Genomic DNA, 22675 nt, shown 5'->3' on the forward strand with positions numbered 1-22675 from the left:
GTATGGAAGCCAACCTCAGATACGGAAGTATCTCTTCCTAAACAGACATCCATGCTAGGCTAGGTTCACGGAGAAGTGGTTCGCAAGGGTGAGCCATGGCAACTCGTTATTTTCTCCCTGTGGTCTGGATTCCTGAGGAAAACTTTGACTCCTTTCTGATGCTTTTCCACCTTATTTACTTGGGGAAAAATGACAGAACACGTGAATATTCTGAACGTTTTCCAGAACGATTACACTTGCTGGTGAGCGACTCTTTCACGTTTCCGCCGCATAGAACACCATGCCATCCCCCCAGCAAGCCCTTTCTGGGGGAAATCAGGAAGGCAACTCAGAGACCATGAATACCTCAACACGGTGCACTGTATTCCAACGAGGGAAGGACCAAGGACCTCTTGACCGTCCGTGTTTGCCTCAATTTTTTGGAACCATCTTGGAGTCTGCCTGGCTGAGTTTCTGTTCTCTGGTGCTTGTGGGCTGGCTGGCGTTGGCCCTGGTCAGGAGGAGAGCAGAAAAATCCTCAGGGAAAGTACAGGATGTGACAGAAAACTGAGCTGGTGAATCAGGGGTGGGCTGGTCTCCACTGTGTCAAAAGTGCAAGAGTTCTAGAAGGTTGTGGGCAGGAAATGGCATTGCTGAGTCAGAGGAGAGGACCTTGCCCCGTGAGTCAGGACCCTCGACAGACACACCTTGGGGCGCAGACGTAGATGAAGCCCCGGAGACAGCCGCGGAGGGGTTAACGGAAAAGAGAACTCACAAGCTTGTTGAGTGTTACTGCGTCCCAAACCTCAGTGCATTCTAGGGAAAAAGATATCTTGAGATGCGGTCTTGGGCAGGTTCCCTAGAAGCAGACACTGGAGCAAGGTTGTGTGTGAAAGGGGTTGATTCGGAAAGTTCACAGGGAAGACAGGCTGAGGAGGAGTGAGGAAGTGGGAGTGGGAAAGGAAGGAGGCCAGGCCAGGGTGAGGCTTCAAGCAAAAAAACCTCAGCCACTGGGGTTGCCTGCTGGGCAGCCAGTGTGCCCACAGGTGGTCAGGAGGTCGGAGGGCACGTGGGGGAGGTGCGGGGGCCAAAAGAGCTGACTGCGTGCTCCCCAACTCCACGCTGAGGCCATGTGGGAGTATTTACACCATGGGAATCAGCAAATGATACAACTCAGGACTTTTTTGGAGAGCTACGCATTTACCAGCCTGGGTGGACCTATGACAATGTCTGGCACAGACACACCCAGCAGACGTTTACTGAGTAGTTCCTGTGTGGCAGGCTCAGGTATAAGTATTCCTCTACACATTAGCTCTGTAGTCCTCACAACGATCCCATGGAGAAAATACTATTTATCATCCCCATTTACGAAAGAGGAGACGGAGGCACAGAGACGGCAGGTGATTTGTTAAGGACACGTCAGCCCGTTCACAAGGGTGGAGCTGCAGCCAAAGCAGTAGAGCCCCAGAGTCTGTGCTCTTCAATATGCAATATTCAACCATGGAAAATATACAGGCTTGCGCTGCACAGAAGACTTTCCTTGACGATGAGAAGGCATACGTGTGGAGGTATTCACCGCAACATGACTTGCCATTGCAAAATATGGGAAGTTACCAAAATGCCCACACCTAGGAGATCCAGTTGAATAAACTATGGCCCATCCACACAGTGGAGCCCTACACGGCTGTAAAAAGGAATGAGAAGGTTTGATCTGGACTGATATGGGGCGATATCCAGGGAGCGATGTTAAGGGGAAAAAACCCTGAGTGCAAAACAGAATGCATAATGTGTCATATTTTTGCATATAATACATATTTATTTCGTACGTGTATCTCTCACGTACACAAATAGATATGTATGTGTGTACAATGTGTGTGTGTGTGTGTGTGTGTGTGTGTAATATTTCCCCCTCCAAAAGACATGCAGGATGAATAAGCCAAAAATAATTAAGGAGATTGATTACCTATGGGGAGTGGGAACGGGTGAAGGATTACGGGAGGGAGTGGAACTTCCAAGTATGCATTTTTTGAATCGTTTTGATTTTTGGAACTAAGGTACTGTTAATATTTTCCCTATTTAAAAATTTAAATCCATGAAGATGGGGGAAACGTCTGCAAGGTTGTAGGTACGCTTGCTTGTGTGGGCCCTCTTTGCAATGGCGGTCCTGGGCACGAGGGATTGTCACAATTCACTCACACACGTGCCTACGGCTCGTACTGCTCTGAGGGAAGCCCCGTCACAAAGGCTACGACACGGCCCCTGGTGGCTGAGGGCATGGCTGCTGCAACAGAGGCCAGCAATGCGCTCCTGGGATGGCCACGTGTCAAGAAAAGGTTCCCAAAGCCCAGATTTGAGGGTACTTGGAAACAGGGAATCATCCAGGAACTGACAGCATCCAGAGACGACTCTCTCCATGTTGCAGAAGACAGCTCTTAGGGGATGCCCGGGCGGCTATGTTCCTCGAGCAAAGAGTCTGGTCGTGACCCCCCAAACAGGGGTCAAGAGGTCACGGTGACGGGCTCTAGGTAAAGACCCTGGAGTTCAGCTTTTGCTCAGATCGGTGTTTGCTGTCCCCCTTTCTGTGCCAGATCCTCTCTCGTGGGGGCTGAGAGACGCGCTGGAGACGGGGCCAAGCGAGTCAGCAGATAAGGGAATGTGAACTTCCCTTCCCACTCTGAGCAGCCCAACCAGGCTGTGCATTTCATGAGAACAGCTCTCTCTTGAGGTTTGTGCTAATTCCTTTTCCCAACTGGGCTGGGAATGCCATCAGACAGCTGCGCTGGTGTGGTCCAGGGTGTCTGCGTCTGTCCTGACAGCCACCGGAAAGCGCGCAAGTCCACAGACACAGGGAGGACATTTCGGGGACTGGCAGCCGTGTGAAATCAGAGCTCCATGTTTAAGAAGAAGGGTCGCCTTGCTTGGTTGTCCAGCTCATTCTTGGGACTGGTTCTGATTTCACATCCCTGGTCACAGGGGCTGAGTCACCTTCTCATGTAATGTAGAGGGAAGAGCATCAGTTAGTGCAGACCAACCCTGTATGCTTGTCCTGGTTTCTTCTCTTCCAAGCTGTGTGACCTTGGAGCAGTCCCTTTCCTTCTCTGAACCCCAGATGATACAATGGAAATACTGCTATCTGCCTGCATCCAGGGCTAGACCAGGGTGTCTGCTGAAACCCCTCAACCACTTACCTCTCTGCTAACAGCAGCTCTGGGAACTGAACCCAGTCTTGTCCATTCAAAGCCACCAGCCTTGCCTCCCGTCCCAGAAGTCCATGAGGTAAGTGGTTAAAGGTGCAGCTTCCATCTTACTTTGCCTTTTACTGAGCACCTGACTCAATCGCTCTGCCCCTCCGTCCTCTCATCTTTAAAGAAATGGGCCAATAATAGTCCTTTCTCCAGGGGTTGATGAAAGACCAAATGTGTTGAAGTCTCAGAATGGTACAAAGAATGTTGGCTGTTGTGGCCACGGTGCCTCTAGACGCACATCCGTGTGTGCTGAGTTCTTTCCTCCGATTAGCCCGAGGCCTAGGTCGGGAATAGTAAACCCAGGGCACACACTCCACCACGTCCACGGCAGATGTCACCAGTCGCTGGCCTCACCCTTCTCCACAGCCTGGGCGGAGCCTCACACACCCCAGGCAGGCACGGCTAGCTGATGGCAGCTGGTGCGTGGGCCTCGCCGCCATCCACCGGTGTAGGCGAGCGTGGGCCTTTGATCTTCTGCGGGATGGTCTGCTTTGCACGGAAACTGAGGCCACCTTTGCAATCTGGAAGATATCCAGGCGCCTCTCACAGGTTCAAAAACAGACATCTCCCTCCGAGGCCTCCCCAGATGAGGAGAGCCTCTGTTCCGTCCTGAAGGAACAGGGTCAGATGCTGCTCCCGCTGTCTGGGGTCAGGAAGAACCCTCTGGAGGGAAGGCAGGGCGTGTCAGTGTACAGGATGAGATGATTCAGGGAGGGCAGCAGTGGAGTACAGATCCGCGTTGTGCAGAGGAGGCCAAGGTTATGCAGCCAGTGAGCGGGGAGGGGCCAGGTGCCCCCCGCCTGAAACCGGCCTCCTTACCCCGGGGGCAGCTGCGGCGCTTCCCCGTGCTCTTACAGCTGTTTAGAGTCTGTAAAGCCGCTAATCCCCGGCCATGTGTCATTCCCAGCCAGTCAATGGGCCTCGCTTCAGCTCAAAGCTGAGAGGCCTGGCTCCCCCTCTCCACACTTAGTGTCCAAATTTCTGATTTAGTGGGAGAAGCCCAGCACGGCCCCCCGGTGCCTTCTCAACCAGAGCCAGCGTAGAAGGTGCCAGAGACAAAAGGGCCTTAGGATGCATTTCAGACGGAAGGAGCGGAGAATCTCTCTTCAGCTTCTCCAGGGACGATCTCAGAAAGAGCTGATCTCTGCTCACCCTCCAGGTGCCGGGACACCGCTAACCTTCACCAGGTAAACCTGGAATTCTAAACCTAAGACACAGCCAGAGGGGGGCACTCCTGCTGGGCAGAAGGTGCCGATGGAAAAACAATTTGAACCTTTTTAAGTTAAGCAAGTGGTTTATCGTTGGGTCTTAAATTCTGCAGTAAGTTCAGGATAGAAATGCGTTTCCTCCCAAACAAAGTCTGGTTTACAGTTACCTTGGGGGACAGTGGAAACTCAAGCCGAGCGGCCATGTCTATGCTTTGCTCATGTGCTGGACTCAATCAGGCCTGGGTTTAAATCCCAGCTTGGCCCCTGTTATGACTTGGGACACTTCTGTCCCTCTCTGAGCCTCAGTTTCCTCATCTGGGAGATGGGTGATTCCAGACCGCCAACGCCACTCAGTCATCCCAACCAGAATCTTCCGAAAGTGAAAGGTCCCATCAGGGGCATCCCACATGAACAGGGACCCTCTCAGGCAAATCGGGGCTGTTTTGGGAATCAGCACCGGGGTGAGCTCCAAGACTGTCACCTCGGGTTATGCACTCCTGTTCCAAAGTCCACGTCCTTTTGGACACCCACTCACCCAGCTCTGAAGTTTGTTTCTGTGGCAAGTGGCACAGAGAGGGAGGGTTGTCATCACTTCTGGAAACACAGGTGAGTTGACTCCGGAATAAAGAAATATTCCATTTTATTTCCGTGTTGCAGACGTGATGCTGGGCGCTTCCTTTGGTGAGGCTGAAGGGGAGCCGCTGTTGTCAGAGGCATCCAGGGGGTGTTTCGAGGACCCCCTCCCGGCCCTGCCTGCTTCCCTCGCCGGAGGGGCCCTGGGACACGGGAACCATTGCCAGGCAGTGAAGGCTTGCTGACGGCTGTCTTCCCTCAGGCTCTTTCCTGACGTTTCTCCATCACCATCTCTGAAGCCACCCGTCCTTTTCAGGAAAAAGAAAAAAAACGCAGTAGTCTGACATTCCAAGAAACCCCAGAAGGAGGAATGTAGAAAATCAAACAGGCTGGTCCCCATCCAGCGGTTCCTCCGGGGAGAGAAACGATTTCGCACGCTAATGGCCGGGCCTCCGACGCTGACATTTTCTTGCAATGTACTTAAGTCCGGTTTGTTTTGCTTTCTGTCTCCACAACAATTACCAAGATTTATTTTTTATTGCTTCGGTTCACGCTGCCAGGACCACACTTCCTTTTTCTCTTTAAAGGAACAGCCATACTGAGCGGAGGGGCCTAGGAAGTGAGCATTTTCAATCGCAAAAATGAAAATAAACAAGGCTGCTTGCCTCTTCTGGAGACGGCCGGCCGCTTCCCCCACGCTCGGGGCCAGAGGGGCTTCTGGCTCTTCTCTGCTTGACACACGGCTTCACCCAGCGACTCGGCGGCAGCGCTCCGCGAGGCGGGTTGTCACAGAGACGTCCTCCCCCGCCAACGGGCTCCTCAGAGGAACCCCGGGCACTCAAAAGGCACTTGGTTCTCAGCCGCGGGAGACTGGGCTCCTTGTGGGGTGATGGGGACGAGGTTGGGGGTGCGTCTTTCTCGGAGTTGATGTGGTTTTCCAAGGTGATGGTTTGGAGCTGGGGGACCCCTGTGAGTGTCCAGGTTGTCTGGGTTGGGCTTGTCTGTGTCTTCCCTGCCACGTGGTGATGTGGGGCCATTCCAGCAAGGGCGGGGAGAGAACCGGCGTGTGTGCGTCTCCGCTCCTCGAGGTCCTGGAGGTGTGACCCTGGGAAAGTTACTCACCCTCTCTGAGCCCCAGTTTTGTCACTGGAAGCACCTGCCTCCCTGGGCAGCTGTGAGGACCCCCTGAGACCATGGATGGAATGGGCTTGCACAGCCTGGCAGGGGTACCTGGGTCGGCTGCATAATGGCCCCATCTTGAGATGGGAGATGATCCTGGATTATCCAGGTGGGTCCCAGGTAGCAACAGGAAGGGCCTTATAAGACGGGGGCAGGAGGTCAGAGTTTGTGACGATGGAAGTGGAGGTTGGAGGGATGCGGGGCAATGAGCTGAGGGATGCAGGCGCCTCCAGGAGCTGGAAAAGGCAAAGGAGTGACTCTCCTCTGGAGCCTCCAGAAGGAACCAGCCCTGCGACACCTTCACTTGACCCGGTGAGACCCACGTCAGTTTTCTGACCTCCAGACTGTAAGAGAACACGTGTGTTGTTCTAAGCTGAGTTTGTGGTCATTTGATACAGTAGCCCAGGAAGTGAGCACGCAGTGCTGGACCGCTGCTGTCACATCACTGACGGTGGTGATGAGCCTCTTTCCCAGGGCTGTCTCTCAGGTTCCATGTGGGCCTCCAGTGCCCTGAGGCTACACGTTTGTCTGTTCATTCATTCATTCATTCCTGGGAACCCAGAATCTGCTGAGACTCTGCTGGGGCCGACAGCTCGGGTGCCCCCTGCCCTTCACTCTCCACCTTGGGCCCGCTCCTAACCCAGAGCCAGAGTTATCCTTCAAAACCAGGTCAGGCCACCCCTGTCCCTGCTTAAACCCCAGAGCCTGAGTCACCGTCTTTCCTGTGCCTTGTGGCGTTCAGCCCCTTCTGCCCTCCCTCTGGCTCTGCCCCCTGTCCCAGGGCCGTGGTGCCGGCCGCCACCCCTCAGTGCACTGTCTTCCCCGGGGGGGCACCTACCTCACTGCCCCCCTTCTTTGGGTCTTTACTCTCGTATCACCTTCTCGACAAGACCCTCCCTGACCACCCTCTCCCCTCCCCTGCTCTCCCCCCATAACTTATCAACACCTGTTTTTTCCTCTTACATTTGTGTTTCTTGCATCCCCTGCTGGAAATAAGCTCCCTCAAGGCAGAGGTTTTCACCCACTTGTTCCCTGTCGTGTCCTCAGTGCCTGTACACAGCAGGGGTTCAATAAATACTTGTGGAATAAATGAATGAATATCGGGGTTTAGACCTGATTCCATGCAGCTCCTCAGCCTCGTCTGGGGTCTCACCATCTCACGTTCTACTTGCATTGGCTGCGTGCTGTTCCACACACAGCCCTCACTCAAGCCTCTGTGATTTGGCACAGGTGAACCTTTTCTCTGCCTGGTGAACTCCTACTCTTCCTTCAAAACCCATCTCCTTTGCAGAGTTTCCTCTAAATCTTTCATCCCAGGCTACTTGCCTCTCCCTGTCTTGTGCATTTCTAAAGTACTCTGTGCTTCCTTTCATCGGAGAACTTATTGATCAGAGTTTTATTTTTTTAAACACATCTCTTTCCCTGATCAGACTGTTAAGGTGAATCTTCCTTTTTAGTTTCCTGCACCATTTATCAGAGTCCCTGACACATATAGGTGAACAGAAACAGTGAATGAATGGATGGATGGATGGATGGATGGATAGATGGATGGGGACAGACACCTTGTCTCAGTTGACTCTGGGTCTCAATCATTGAGTGCAATTTTTGGCACATAGTAGGTGTTTAGGAAAATCTCCTGTCCATAAGGACAGGGATTTGTGTCTGTTTCGTCCTAGAGCAGCGTCTGGCTCGTAGTAGGAGCTCAGTTACGCTTGATGAGTGACTAAATTCGGGGGCCCTGCTTCCATCAGCTCTCTCCCAAAGGCGAATGATGGGCCTGGGGCTGCAGAAGGGGAAGGAACCTCTAGCTGCTCTGGGGCCTCTCCCTCCAGGCTCACACACACACACACACACACACACACACACACACACACACACACGTTCACAAGAATCAGAACATGTTTCACATGGAGAGAGCGGGAGAGGTCTCTGTGTCCAAATCCCCCCCTTTTAATAAGGGCACCAGTCATATTGGATTAGGGCTCACCCTAAAGACCTCATTTTAACTAATTACATCTGCAACAAACCTATTTCCAAATACGGTCACATTCCAAGGCACTGGGGGTTAGGACTTCATCATACGAATTTGGGTGGGGGGGACACAGTTCAACCCATGACACCCTCCCTGACATGGACACCCCCTCCTTCCATCACCGCCATCACAGACAGCACCTTCCTCTGAACTTTCTGAGCATTTTCTACATTCTTCTTTTTCTACATTTGCCATAAATTTAAACCCCATGAAGACAGGGGGTTTGGTCTTGTTTGTACACTGCCGGGTCCCAGCACTCCCCAAATAGTGCCTGGTGCATAATACGGGCTCAATAAATGTTTGCTGAGTGAATGAGCAAGAGACCTGACTCCCAAATCCTTCGTTAGACTGTGCACCCACCCAGGGCAGGGACGTGGCAGCTTTATCTGGGCAAACACTCAGTGAATGCTTGGGAAATGGAATCAGATTTTGGTCCAGCGGCGAAATTTCCTGTGACTCAGTAAATCACTTTAACTAATGAAGGAATAACAATCCCAGAGGAACAGAAGTTTCAACTATGCAGATTATTTCTGAGTTTTTAAGAAGTGTCTCTTCAAAGAAATAAGTCCCTGGGGACTGCTGGCTCTCCATAAAGCCTGACTTTCCACTCGCTTAAGTAGCTCATTTTGGCCCTGAGACAAGATCCAGTTGGTGGTTTTTAATAAATAATGTTTTCTGTGTTACAAAAGCAAAATTGAGAAAATTTACAGAAGTACAAGGAATTAAGAAAAAATAACCCATCAGCCACAGACAACCAGATTGTTAATATGTCACTGTATTTCTTCCTGGTCTTTTTTTATATGTCTATTTTTATATGGTGATAAACAAATTTAAGTGCGATTGGGTTGCTGCTTCAATTACACAAAATCCATCTTGACAATATCCTCCAGTTTCCACACAATTCGAAAACCCCAGAGGCGAGAGTCTGGATGGGGCTGGAGGGAGGGGGTGGGGAGGGGCTGAGAGCTTGGGTCTGGGGTGGGAGCGACAGGGCGCAGCTGGTCCCGGGCAACGTTGTTCCCGGAATCCCAGTCCCTGAATGCCCACGTGGACGGCACTATTGAGATGGATGTAAAACAAGGACAAACACAGCGCCATAAAACCCATTTCCTGGCCTGGGCTCCCAGTTCATCTGCAACTTGCACTTTTCCAATTACAAGGCCCTCCTGGAGCACGGGTGGGAAAGTGCGGCCACTTCCCACCAAGCGAGCGGCTCCAGGTCGGCTCGGATCTCGGACAATGCCGTGGGTATTTTGGAGGGGAAATGATACATCCCCACGGCCGAAAGCAATGGGGCCGATTCAGGCTTTGTGGTGGCCGCTGATGTCATTTCAGAGAAAGAGCTAAAAAGCTGCTTTGTTTTTCAGGCTGTGTTTCTGAAATTGTCTTCTTTTTAAAAAAAAAATTCTGATTTTATCCCAATGTGGATGTTCCAAACCCCAAACCTCTAATCCAGGCCTGCTTGAAGGCCCCTGCCCTGGGCCGGTGCGGGCGCCAGTGGGAAACGCAGAGGTCACCCAGTTCAGTCTACCGCAGGGCTCGCTGCCGGGACCCTCGTTTGCTGCTGGCCTGTTGGGGGGCCCGCGAATGGATGGAGGGCGGGGAAGCCAGAGAGAGAGGGACATGTGTCTTCTCGCAGGCCGGCGTGGCTATCCAAGAATGCCACAGCGTGTCTTCCAAAGTTCTGCCTTCCGCGAGTGCGGGGGAGGCTCACCCTTGGCTGACATGCTGGGAACGCTGTCGGGCTGGCTCTCGAAGCCGGATAAAGAGGAGAGCAGGACAGGAGAGACCAAGCAAAGGCCCCGCCTGCATGGCTGGGGGGTGGAAGGGGTTAAAACAGGCCTCCTCCCAGCCAGAGCGCCCCCTCCGTGACCCCCTCTGGTCCGCCCAGTCTCCCGCGCAGGAAAGGACCAGCACGGCCCCCCTTCACAGTCCCGGAATGTGACATTGCTGTCTGGCGGGTGGAGTATGGTTGACCACTAACTGGCCAGGTCAAAATTGTGCTGGGTTGCCAGGTACTGAGGCCCTACTGTGTGGCTAAGTTCAGCTCCAGGGCCGTCCTATGTGCCATCTCAGTCGATCCTCACGGCAACGCTGTGGGTGATCCATTTTACAGATGGAGAGATCGGTGCTCAAAGAGGTAAAGGCCACCCCATGGGAAACAGCAGAGCTGGGATTCACGCCTGGGGTTGATGGCTTTTCCTAATTCCTGTACCGCACTGCCTTTGAGTAAAGGATGCCACGGGGGGTTGATATGCCCAAAGATATGCTGACATCCTGACCTCTGGTAGCAGTAAGCGGGACCTTATTTGGAAAAAGGGTCTTTGCAGATGTGATCAAGGATCTTGAGATGACACGCGTCCTTATAAGAGACAGAAGGGGAGGTGACACAGGCACAGAGAAGAAGGCTGTGCGGAGACGCAGGCAGGGATTCGGTTCTGCACATCTCTGCTTCTCCCAGGACTGCTCAGAAGGCTGCCTTACAATGCTCACTCTACTGGTGGAAACCCCGAGGCCCTCAGAAATTCGGACGCTCACACCAGGCATGGGCTATATGCCAGTTACGAACGCTAGCTGTGTGACAAGCCGCCCCCAACAGTAACATACTAACGCAACAACAGTCCCGTCAGCAGCTCAGTCAGGGTCTCTCACGCGGGTGCACCTAGACGGGGGCTGGTCGGGGTCGCCTCGTGGGTTCAGCACACCCTTCTCTCTCTGTCCCCCAAACCCCCCCTCCCCATTGTGTCCCCCCCGGCCCGGCCACCCCCAACCCTCTCGCCAGCTACATGTTAGCCATAGAGTGACTGGCCATCTGGGCATCTTAAGTGTCCGTCAGAGATTCCCGCAGTGTCCCAAGATAGAGCAGCAGAGGCTGCCTGGCCTTTTCTAACGCACCTGGGGAGTCACACAGAGCCACGTCTGCCATGTGCCATTCAGGATGCAGCACCCCCCAGACGAAGACCGTCACAGAAAGCCTGGCAGCTTTCAAGTCCTCCCTGACTTGACGGCCAATCCTGGCCCCTCTGGCTCTCCCACGCTGGCTCCTCTGGACACTCTCCTCCTCTGTGTCTCCCTCCTCTGCTCTCCAGCCCCCCGGCCGCAGGGGTTCACATCGTGCCCCGAGAATGCCAGTGAGGACGTTCCCACCAGGGAGCAGGGCCAGCTGTTTTGGCTTCGGAGGCCCCGGCTCCACAGGGGTCTCGTGCCCTCACACCCCCCGTCCTCCCCGGCCATGTGAACACAACTGCCTCCCAGGGAAATACCTGTGATGGTATTTGGACAAATACCCGTGATCTGAGCTCTTCCTGTGACATGGCCACAGAGCTGTCAAACTTCTGAAGCAATACTTTCATAACTGAAGTGTATTTTGGGTGCTGGAAATGTAAACTTCAGTGCTAGAGCAGGTGTGGCCATGGACTCAGCCCTAATGGGACAAAATGCACAGTCTGTGGATTTCTACCACAGGTTTATATTTTTAACATTTACAACCAATAAACATTAGCTCCAACATCAACATAAGAAAAGGAGGACCATAAATCCTTCCTTTCTAGTAGTAAAGGGAACGGAGTCCCAGACCATAACGCTCGCTGTCATATTTTAATAGCAACTGTTCGCAGACTCTTGCCCCGCGCCAGATTCTGTACTAAGCTCTTTGCATTCATCGTCTCATTGGGTCCTTAAACAACCCTATTATTATTATTATTCCCATTTTACAGAGAGGGAAATTGACGCTTTGAGATGGATAGTCGCTTGCTCAAGGTCATATGTTAGCAAAGGGCAGAGCCAGGGCACGAACACCCGCGTCACTAAATGAATACTGCATTCAAATCCCTGTCGCGGAAGCTGTAAGGGGGCAGAGTATTTCAGAATCTACACACGGGCATTTACCGAAGTATCTGATTGGAATGCTCCGCCTTCGAACAAGTTGATCGTCACATGAAACTCGGAGGTACTGGGGCTGAGGGGGTTTGACAAAATTGGGAGCTAGTAGATGGCTTTGTCCTGGAGCTCAGCCCTAGACCAGGGACAAGTGAGGTATTGTCTTAGGGGGTTCCTTAGGCACAGGGGAAGCAAGAAAAGGCAGGGAGATGCTCCTTTTGTGGAGAGAGATTCTGAACAGGAAACAATAGAGAAGACCAATGACCCGCAAAGCTGGTTCTTTGAGAAGATCAATAAAAATAATAAACATCAGATAAACAACAAGGTCCTACTTATAGAACAGGGAACTATATTCAATATCCTGTGATAAACCATAATGGAAAATAATATGAAAAAGAATATATATATGTATATATTTATGTATATGTGCAGTCACTTTGCTCTATTGCAGAAATTAACACAACATGGTAAATCAACTATACTTCAATAAAATTTTTTAAAAAGCAATGTCAAACTAAATAAAAAAAAAACTCAAGTACAAAAAGAAAATGATAAACATCTAGCCAAGCTGATCATGAAAAGGAGAAAAGACACAAATCACCAGTATCAGAAATGAGAGCATTGACACCCCTACAGATCTTACAGACAACTTGGAAAAAGTGGACAAATTGCTTGAAAGACACAAACTACCAAAGCTAACTCTAAAAGAAACAGATGATTAGATAGATAAGAGTGCTCTCTATTAATAAAATTATATTCGTAGCTAGAAACCCTCCCACAGAGAATACTCCAGGCCCACAGGGCTTCACTGGTGAATTCTGTCAAACATTTAAGTTGAATAATTATCTCAATTTTACCCAAACTTTTCTTAAAAAGCGAAAAGGACTCAGTTAACGAATCAGCAGTATTACCCTGGTACCAAATCCAGACAAATTTTAAGAAAAGAGAACTACAGACTGATATTCTTCACGAACATGGAAGCAAAAATGCTAAACAAAATTTAGGAAATCAAATCCAGTGATACAAAAAGAGGAGAATGCATTGTGACTAAGTGAGGTTTGTCCCACGAAGGCAAGATTAATTGATTAGAAAGTCAATGTATTCATCATATTAACAAACTAAAACAGAAAATCATACGATCATCTCAATAAAGATAGGAAAAACGTCTGACAAAATCAAACACCCGTTCTTCATTAAAAAAAAAAAAAACTCTCAGAAAACAATGACCGGAAGGAAACTTTCTTCCCTTGAAAAATACAAACTATCACAACCTCACCATACACCAAAGTTAACTCAAAATGGATCACAGATCTAAACATAAAACCTAAAACTATAAAACTTCTGGAATATAAGGATAAAGCATCTGTGACCATGTGTTAGGCAAAGATCTCTTAGATTTGTCATAATCTATAGCTTTTACATACACGTGATCTGTGCATGGACAGTGTGAAATTTTGAATTGCATTAAAATTCAAAACTTCTGCTTTCAAAAGACTCTGTTAAGAGAATTGAAAGACAAGCTCTATCATGAGAGAAAATATTTGAAAATCATAGATCTGATAAAGGACTTTTATTCCGAATATATAAAGAACTCTCAAAACTCAATCATAAGCAAACAAGCAACCTGGTAGAAAAATGGGCAAAAGATTGGAACAGGCACCTCACCAGAGAAGATCTATGGGTGGCCAAGAACCACATGAAAAGACGCTCTGCACCATTAGCCATTCGGGAACTGCGCATAAAAGCCACAGTGAGGTACCACTGCGTACCTGGGAAGACAGCCACATTGAAGATGGACCACACCTGTGCGGGGTCTTCCTCAGCTCGTTGCTGGTGAAACCTGGTGGAGTGTCTGGAGGTAAAAGCCACGAAACCGTGGATGTGCCCTAAGCCTGCAGCCCTGGGAGTTTCTCATGCTCACAGCAGCCCACACTCAGCCTCCAGCAACTTGTCATTTGAACAAAATGTTCCTCCCAGTTTACGGCTCCTGCAGCTCCCGTTGCAAGGAAGTACATTGTACTTACGACCTTCTGATGGTTTGCCTTTGACCCCAATTCTCTGACGTGTCCGAGAAAAGTCATCGATCTTCAGGTTGTTCAGGACTTTTCTTGTGGTAAGAATGGAAGTGATGCCGAGCTGTTTACATGCCAGAGCTGGGACTGAAAGTCAGGACAACCACTTTGGAGAACAGTTTTGTTTATAATAACCTCAAACTGGAAACAACTGAAATGTCCATCAACGCCTGAATGGATAAGCAGAATTCTGTTATATCCACATAATGGAATATTACTCAGCCATAAGAACAGAAAAAACGATTGGGCCATGCTACTGCACATCAACTATAATTAAATAATTAAAAAAATAATTTAAAAAGTTAAGATAATTTAAAAAAAAGAACGATTGAAACACGCTACAACATAGATGAATCTCGAAAGAACTGCCAAATAAAAGAAGCTACGCAAAGAAGAGTACATAGTTTATGACCAGATACATAAAGTTCGAGACATCTATAGGGACAGGAAGCAGATGGATCACTGCCGGGGGATGAGGCACTGCTGGGTGGAAGCAGGAGGGAGGGATGGTTCAAGGGCATGAGGGACATTTAGGGGATGACCGCGGTGATGGCTGCACAAGCACGTACACACGCCAAGACTTACTGAATGGTTCACTTTAAACGTGCAATTTATTCCGTACCAATTATACCTCGATTAAGCTCTTTAAAAAAAGAGTCTGAACAAAGAAATATTGCCCTATTAGAGATGGTTTTCTTTTCTAAGAGGGAGGGCCATTAGAAACTGCATCTAATCTAGACATTAGAGATTTTCAGCTGTGATTCTTGAAGCCTGAGGCAGAATATGATTTGCAAAGACGGCCACCACCGTGTCTCATGCCCAGGTGCTCTTACACGTGACCTGCCTCTATAATGCTGTCCCCTCCCCTTGACCTCGTGACCTTGTGACCGCCAGTAGAAAGGAGTGGAGGAAACACTGCATGATGTCCGAGGCTAGGTCACAATAGGTCACGCAGCCTCCACCTGGTTCTCTGGAAACTTTTCTTAGGGGAAACTGGCCACCAAGTAAGCATTCTGAGCACACAGAGACCCCCATGCTGGAGAGGCCACGTGTGGGCACTCTGAGCGACAGTCCCAGCTGAGGGCGCAGCCAACGGCCACCATCGACCACCAGCCATGTGAATGGAAGACCTGGGATGTCCAGGCCCGGGGGGCCATCAGCTGCCTGCAGCCCAAGCTGACACCTGGCTGCACCCCCACGGCAGACCGCGGGGGAACTGCCCAGCTGAGCTGCTAAATGCCTGATCTGCAAAACCGTGAACAAAATAAAAGGGCTTTTGTTTGATACCAGCTTGTTCTGGGGTAGTTTGTTACAGGGCAATAGTGGCGAGACTGGACCCTGTCAGGGATCACTGTACAGCAGGCAGAGGGCAGAGGATCTAAAGGGGTGGGGGCTCTGGGACATTTGCTCAGATAAGGATGACTTTGACTGGTTGAGGAAAAGGTCCTCTGATCCAGCCCAAGCCCTTCACCTTGGAGATCAGGTTACAGAGGAATGGACAGAATAAAACTAAGTTAGGACAGTTTATATGGCTAGTAAGCGGATGCGCTGGTTCTCACAGTTGAACCTTACAACTCCGAGTCCAGGGCTCCAGCCTCAGCACTTCACCCACCCATTGGGCCATGGGTTAACCCCCAGGTCGGTGCAGTACTCTTTTAACGGACCCACTATCATCTCAATAATATAGACTTAAAAAAAAAATGCAAGTTGTTGATCTTCCAAAAGCAAATCTATTTATTAGAGTAGCGTCATCAGCCCTTGTATTTATGAACTCAATGCTGATTTGAGAGAGCTGCTTTTAATCCAGCAGATTATTCCCACGTGTGTGTAATGTGTGACTATAACTTTGTTTTTAAAACATTACCTAGGGAAGCACGTCTTTAAGAAAGTTGTAGAAAGAACACAGCGCTCTCGCCCACATATATTTCGTTCCAGTTTCCACCTATGCAGTGCTGGCAGCTCCTTTGAGCATCTGCTGTGTTACCTGTTCCCTTCTTCCCCTGTAACGCCAGGGACTTCGGCAGGCCAGTAAGCCACAGTCGGGAATGCATTCAGAGACCATTAGTACAGGAAGCAGGGTGAGATCCAAAGAAACCATGAGCCAGTGAGTTGGAAAACACTCCATGAAAGGCCTTTTCAGCCTGTTTCTTTCAGGAGGAGTTTGTTTTTGGATTAAAGGCGTTTATTCAGGTATTCACAAATACCCAGGCTCTGCACCAGCTGGAGAGTGGAAACCCGTCCGTCATGATCAATTGCTGTGCAGGGGACTGGCATGTTCCGACTGGGGAATACACGGATGAAAGCGGCGTAATTAGGTGACACGCCTTCAAAGGAGATGAAAGGCCCAAAACATCCTCAAAAACGTAGGCAAAAATATACCCCGAGATCACTACTTTCTTTATTTTGGATGTAGCAGTTCCAATTAAAGGCTGGGTGTCAACGGCATGGAATGCAGCAGTCTTGCACTGGGGTTCTTTCATTCTTTTTCTTTTTTTCTTTCCTTGCTGGGGGAAGAAAAATGATGAAGTGTCATTCCTATATTTCCTCCACTCCATTGGCAAGTGGTGTAAATTCCTCCCTCCTTAAAGGAACCTTAGACTAAGTTGATGCTTTCATGGCCTTCCACTCGGGGAGGAGAGGGGATGAGAGGACCAGGAGCTAATGGCACAAGTATCTGACAGCCCCCACCCCGTCCATCAAATTTTTCTCTGAGCTTTCTGAATGGCTCATTTGTATTCTCAACTCCTTTGCTTAAAAAACAGGGTCTTTTCTCTGTTTATATTGCTAAGAAAACACACGAAGTTCCATAATCTTCTTGCAAGCTCCTTTTCCTTAGACAATTCTTATTCTCTGATTTTGTTAAATTCAGGAGACTGGCAGGTTCTGATGATGAGGGAGTTCTGTAGCTGGGGGATCGATCCATCTACTCCCCTCCGCTGTTCATTTTCAGATGAGAAAATGGAGCCCCAGTGAGGTTGGGTGTCTTCCTCCGAGCAGCAGGACTAGAGGCAAAAGAGAAATTTGGGGGATTTCGATCCCCACGTGAGTGCTCTCCCCACTGTTCAAACTATTCCTTTTCCGTTTGCCTGTATTTTTAATCCTTTAATGGTCACACTCTGACTGCGTTTGCAGCACTCATTAACACATATTTAAATAATTATGGGAAAATCCGCGTTTTATGCATCCTTAAGCACTTTGCCCTCTGGGTTTCTGCAGCTGGATCGCGGAGCTTCAGCGATTTGGCACACTGTAATGGGCGCTCTGACGGCCTCTTCTCCCGTGTGGTCTTCAAGCAGCCGCAGAACACCTGCCTTATTGAGCCCCGGGTCTCCAAGATGCTCGCACAAACACTTGGCTTTTTCTTTTTCTTCTCTCTCTCGCTCCCCCTTCCCTTTCCTGCCTGAATTCGAGGGTGCAGGATGAATGTGCTATTGAAAGGCCATTTTGACAACACCACTAAATATGGATTCCTCTTGGTTGCCAGGATTTCTCCAGTTTAGATCAGGGCTGCACGGAAGGGGATGGGAGGGTATTCATTGCCAAGACAGTGGTTATAGCTTGAAGTAGAAAACATATATATATATATATATATATATATATATATATATATATATATATATATATATATATCTCCTGAGGTAGAAGACATAAGTATATAGGTATATATAGATAGACAAATATGTCTTCTTTGTCTATGTGTGTGTGTGTGTGTGTGTGTGTGTATCCAAACGTGGAATCACACTGTCGTGTGCTGTTGTAGTAGAACGTTATATTATGCTCATTTTCCTTGTCAATACGCCTAAAGTTAATGGCATAATATTTCATCATATGGAGGAGCCATCAACTTCAAAACCAAGTGTCTGCTGATGGACAAACAGAAATTTAGTTTGTTTATTTAATTTTGCTATTATTGACAGCATTTGATAGACACCTTCGCATACATACGCACCTTTTCAATCTGGTCTGAACACTTACTGGGGACAAATTCCTACAATGTTGTCCTATAAACGTCTGCACGTTTTAAATGCTGACACATATTGCTCTTATTGGGGTATAGTTGCTTTACAATGTTGTGTTAGTTCCCACTGTACAGCAAAGTGAATCAGCTATACATACACATACACCCCGTCTTTTTGGATTTCCTTCCCATTTAGGTCACCACAGAGCATTGAGTAGAGTTCCCTGTGCTATACGATAGGTTCTCATTAGTTATCTATTTTATACATAGTATCAATAGTGTGTATATGTCAATCCCAATCTCCCAGTTCATCCCACCCCCTTCTTTCCCCCTTGATATCCACACGTTTGTTCTCTACGTCTGTGTCTCTATTTCTGTTTTGTATATAAGATCGTCTATACCAATTTTTTCAGATTCTACATATATGTGTTAATAAGCGATACTTTTTTTTCTGACTTACTTTACTCTGTATGACAGTCAAAAAGACACCTGCAACCCAGTGTTCACTGCAGCCCTATTTACAATAGCCAGGACACGGAAACAACCTAAATGTCCATCAACAGAGGGATGGATAAAGAAGATGTGGTTCATATATACAATGGAATATTACTCGGCCATAAAAAGGAACGAAATTGGGTGATTTGTAGAGACGTGGATGGACCTAGAGCCTGACGCATACTGCTCTTAAGAAAGGTGGGGGTGATTGAGAATTCCATCCCCTGTGTTAAAGGATGCCCACTCCCCCCTGCCTTCACCAGCACCGTGTCTGGTCATTAAAAGCAGTCTTTGCCCATGAAATTTTGAAATGTCCCATCGACAGAGGAGGTTAGAATAGAAGGGTGAGGAGGGCCTGGGCTGGGAGGGGGTGGGCAGGGGCGCTTGTGGAGAAACTGGGACTCTCGTGCACGGCTGCGGGAGATGGTGCAGCCACTGTGGAAAACAGTATGGCAGTTCTTCAGAGAATTAATAAAATTACTATACGACCCAGCGATTCCACTTCTGGGAGTACACTCAAAAGAACTGAAAGCAGGGACTCAGACACTTATACACCCATGTTCATAGCAGCATTATTCACAAGAGTCAAAAGGTGGAAGTAACCCAAGTGTCCATCGACAGATAAATGGATCAACAAGACGAGGTCCATCCACACGATGGAATAGTATTCAGCCTTAAAAAGGAACGAAGCACTGACACCTGCTACCACATGGATGAACCTTGAAGGCATTACGCTAAGTGAAAGGAGCCCATCACCAAAAGATAAGTATTGCATGATTCCACTGATACGAGGCACTAGACTAGTTAGACTCATAAAGACAGAAAGTAGAACGGTGGGTGCCGGGGGTTATGGGGAGTTAGTGTTTAACAGGGACAGAGTCTCAATTTGGGAAGATGGACAAGTTCAGAAGACGGTTGTGGTGACGGCTGCACAACAATGTGAACGTACGTAACACCACTGAACTGTACCCTTAAAACAGGTTAAATGGTTAAGTTTTACGTTGTGTCTGTTTTACCATAATTAAAGGAACACCTGACAGCAGTAGCACCCACGAGGGGCGCCTCCCTCACTACTTGGGGGCCCCAGAGTGAGGCGTTTGGGAGCCCCGCCCCCAGAGGACCAGTGATGAAAGGAGGCCCTTAGAGTCGACACAGGGTGGGGGGCTGTGCCCGGTGCACCCAGTGCAGGGGCGGCCCTGTCCCATCCATGCAGGCCCAGGTGCCATCTTCGGGAGCCAAAGGTCACCCAGGGGACACGCTCCCGCAGAGAGGCCACTGCACTGCCAACGTGTCAACACGTCTGCACTCAAAGGCACTGGTGGAGATAAGAATGCAGAAGAGGTGTAACCTAAGTGTCATCTGAAAGCTACCAGGGGCTTAGCTGCACTTCAAAGACGACACAGGGCGGGGCCCAGAGACAGCCAGCGCGCAGACAATGAGGTGGGCCAGTGATTGTGACTTATCGTGTTCCACCGCTGGCGGCGGCTGGCGTGTGAAAAGGTGGCGGGACCTCTCCGTGGGGCTTTACGGAGATGGTAACTGATAAATCCCAGGAAGGGTCAAGCGAGCTCTGAGCGGGAAGGGACACCTTGTCCCCAGCAGCAGCTGAAGTCTTGAGCCCCCGATTAACCGATTAACCACAGTGAGAAGAGCCGGGAACACAAGGAGACTCAGGCAGCCCCAGGCGGGAGGCGCGCAGTGTGCCCACGGAATTTGACTCGCATTCCAGGCAGATGAATGAAGGCGGAGAATCTAATTCCCCCAAGTCTGGGTTACTTTAGTCCAAATTAAGAAAAAACCCCAAGTGCCTGAAAGCTCCCTTGCTAGCAAACACGACGCCTTCTCCGCAAATGGCCTTCTCCGCAAATGGCCGAGGAAACAGGATTCCCACCATTTGGTGCTAGTTTCGTTTCAGGAGGAGTTGGTGGGGGGGAGGGCAGAAAAGAGCGCATTGCATACCTTCCGTTGGCCTCTGGGGTGGGGGTCAGGAAAGGGGGGCCGGTAGGGGCCTGAGGTGAGAGGGAGCTGGTGTAGGAGGGATACACTCCCCTTCCCTGTGGCGGAAGCAGAGGGTGGGGAGTGCAGGGGGATGGGAAGTGAGCCCAGACATCACAAATTATTTGGGTCTTTACTTGAGGACCGCAAGAAGCCCTGGGATGGTTTCAGAAGAGACGGTGGGTTCCACGGCTCAGGGTCACGTCTCAGGCTCAGCAGTGGGGAGTGCGTTGCATTGGGTGGGGCAGGGAGGCAGCTCTTGGGGCGTCCGGGGCGAGCTGATGCTGCGCGGACCAGGGGAGTGGCCGTGAGGACCCAGAGGTGAAAGGAACTGGGTGAGGCTTAATGGGGTTCCTAATGAGCTTTTCCTAAAGTGCTTTATCACAGTTTTTTTTTTTTTTTTTTTTTTTTTTTAGCCAGCTTCTGCATTCTGTCTTAGAAAAGAGGTGACATAATTTGTATGGCGGGCATGATCTGGGAAAGGAGATGGAGGGAGCGTGCAGAAGCAGAAAAACCAAAGACATGGTTGGAGGCTGTTTCCTCTGCCAGAGCTGTCATGACTGTGGGAATCTCACTGACCGCATCACCTCCACTCTAGCGTAGAAAATAGCAGAGAGCCGGCACCCAGTGTCAGGAGGCATCAGAGTCCAGAGCCCTCTTTACTGCTGGCGAGCCGGGGCTGCCTGACCCTGACGTTGCCTGCCGGTTGCAGGCACAGACGTCCGTGGCGCCCGAGCCTGGACGCCCCCGTTGCTCACGTTAATGCAGAGCTCTGGCCCTTAGCCTGTGCAGTCTGGTGGGTGCCAGGATGACCAACCGGGTGAGCCGCCCGGGATGGCATAAGTCCAGCATGTGCCGCCCAGTCTGCTCCATCGGCAGAGCAAGTAGACACCCCAATATGGAAACGTGGGGATGGAAAGGCAGGGGGCCCCCAGAGGGGCCATGACTTACCTTGGTGATTCAGATCAGCAGGGGTACGCTGGCGGCTGCGCATCTGCATGGGTCGCAGGCTCCAGGCGGCAATTTAGGGACACATCCCGGGATGCGTGGCCGGGGCCTCGGGTGGGGCCCATCGCCCGTCTGATCCCAGTGTCGTCTGGCGTAGGACGAGTGGGTGGCCCTTCCATGGTGAAGGTCAGGGTCAGTTTTAAACCCGCTGAGTCTGCAGTAACAGAGGTATCGGAGGAGACCTGTCCGAGGCCCAGAGGAGCAAAGAGCAGAGCCCAGGAAGAGCCCAGGAGCGAGACTGTGGCTGGAGATGCAGATTCAGACTCATCGGGAGGCTGACGGGAAGGCAGCTTGGATGCTGGGATCACAGCCTGGCTCCAGAGCCCCACTCCGCCCCCTGCTGCTGTGACGCCTGAGGCCACTGGCTTCCTCCCTCCTGTACCTCAGTTTCCCCATCTGTGAGGGACAGTAACAACCCCCCCTCCCCGAGTTCTGGGAGGTCAGGGAGCTGCATATGGAGGATGCACGGCACAGAGTCGGCCTCCAGAGATGTGCGTTCACGGTTTCCGCTCCCTGCTCAGCATTTTGCTCTATAGTCTGGAATCAAGAGACATCCGACTGTAGGATAAATTATGAGACCCATACGGCCCAGGTCAAACTTGCCTAGACTGCTAAAAACACGTCTGATTTAACTCTGCAGAACACTGAGTGGTTTAACCTTTCGGGTCCTTTAAATAAACTCTCTCTGCTCTGAATGCCATTCTAGCTTGGACTGGAACCAACGGCGCAAACAGCCCCTCTGCCATTGCCCCGTGCTCGCTGGATGGCCTCCCTACCTCCTCACCGGGCGGTGGGCTCGGGGCCGCCTGCAGTTCAACCGCGCATGCCAGCAGTGAGCGAGGGCCTTGCAGAGACAGCCACGAACGTCCTTGGCTTGATGGGGACGTTGCCTTTTGGGTTACTCCACTACCGGAATGTTCTGCTTCCTGCCAAAGACGGTCAAGTCAGGGCACATCTCCCCATTTTAGAGAAAACAACAGTTTTACAGGAAAACTCTGACGCAGCCTTTCATGAGCACGAACAAAAGCTCCCATCCCTCCAGCGCATCTGGG

The 22675-nt window shown here is 50.2% G+C and overlaps 1 long non-coding RNA gene across 1 annotated transcript; it reads right to left on the minus strand.

Annotated features, from left to right (window-relative positions):
* Window positions 1–371: 371 nt before the first annotated feature.
* On the minus strand, window positions 372–21766 carry LOC132509195 (uncharacterized). Its single transcript, XR_009536923.1, has 3 exons — window positions 21567–21766; window positions 14120–14254; window positions 372–490 (listed from the first exon to the last, which is right to left on the minus strand). It is a non-coding gene; the product is annotated as an uncharacterized LOC132509195 (long non-coding RNA).
* Window positions 21767–22675: the final 909 nt, after the last annotated feature.

Source organism: Lagenorhynchus albirostris, chromosome 19, assembly GCF_949774975.1.
Source record: "Lagenorhynchus albirostris chromosome 19, mLagAlb1.1, whole genome shotgun sequence".
Classification (NCBI taxonomy): Eukaryota; Metazoa; Chordata; class Mammalia; order Artiodactyla; family Delphinidae; genus Lagenorhynchus; species Lagenorhynchus albirostris.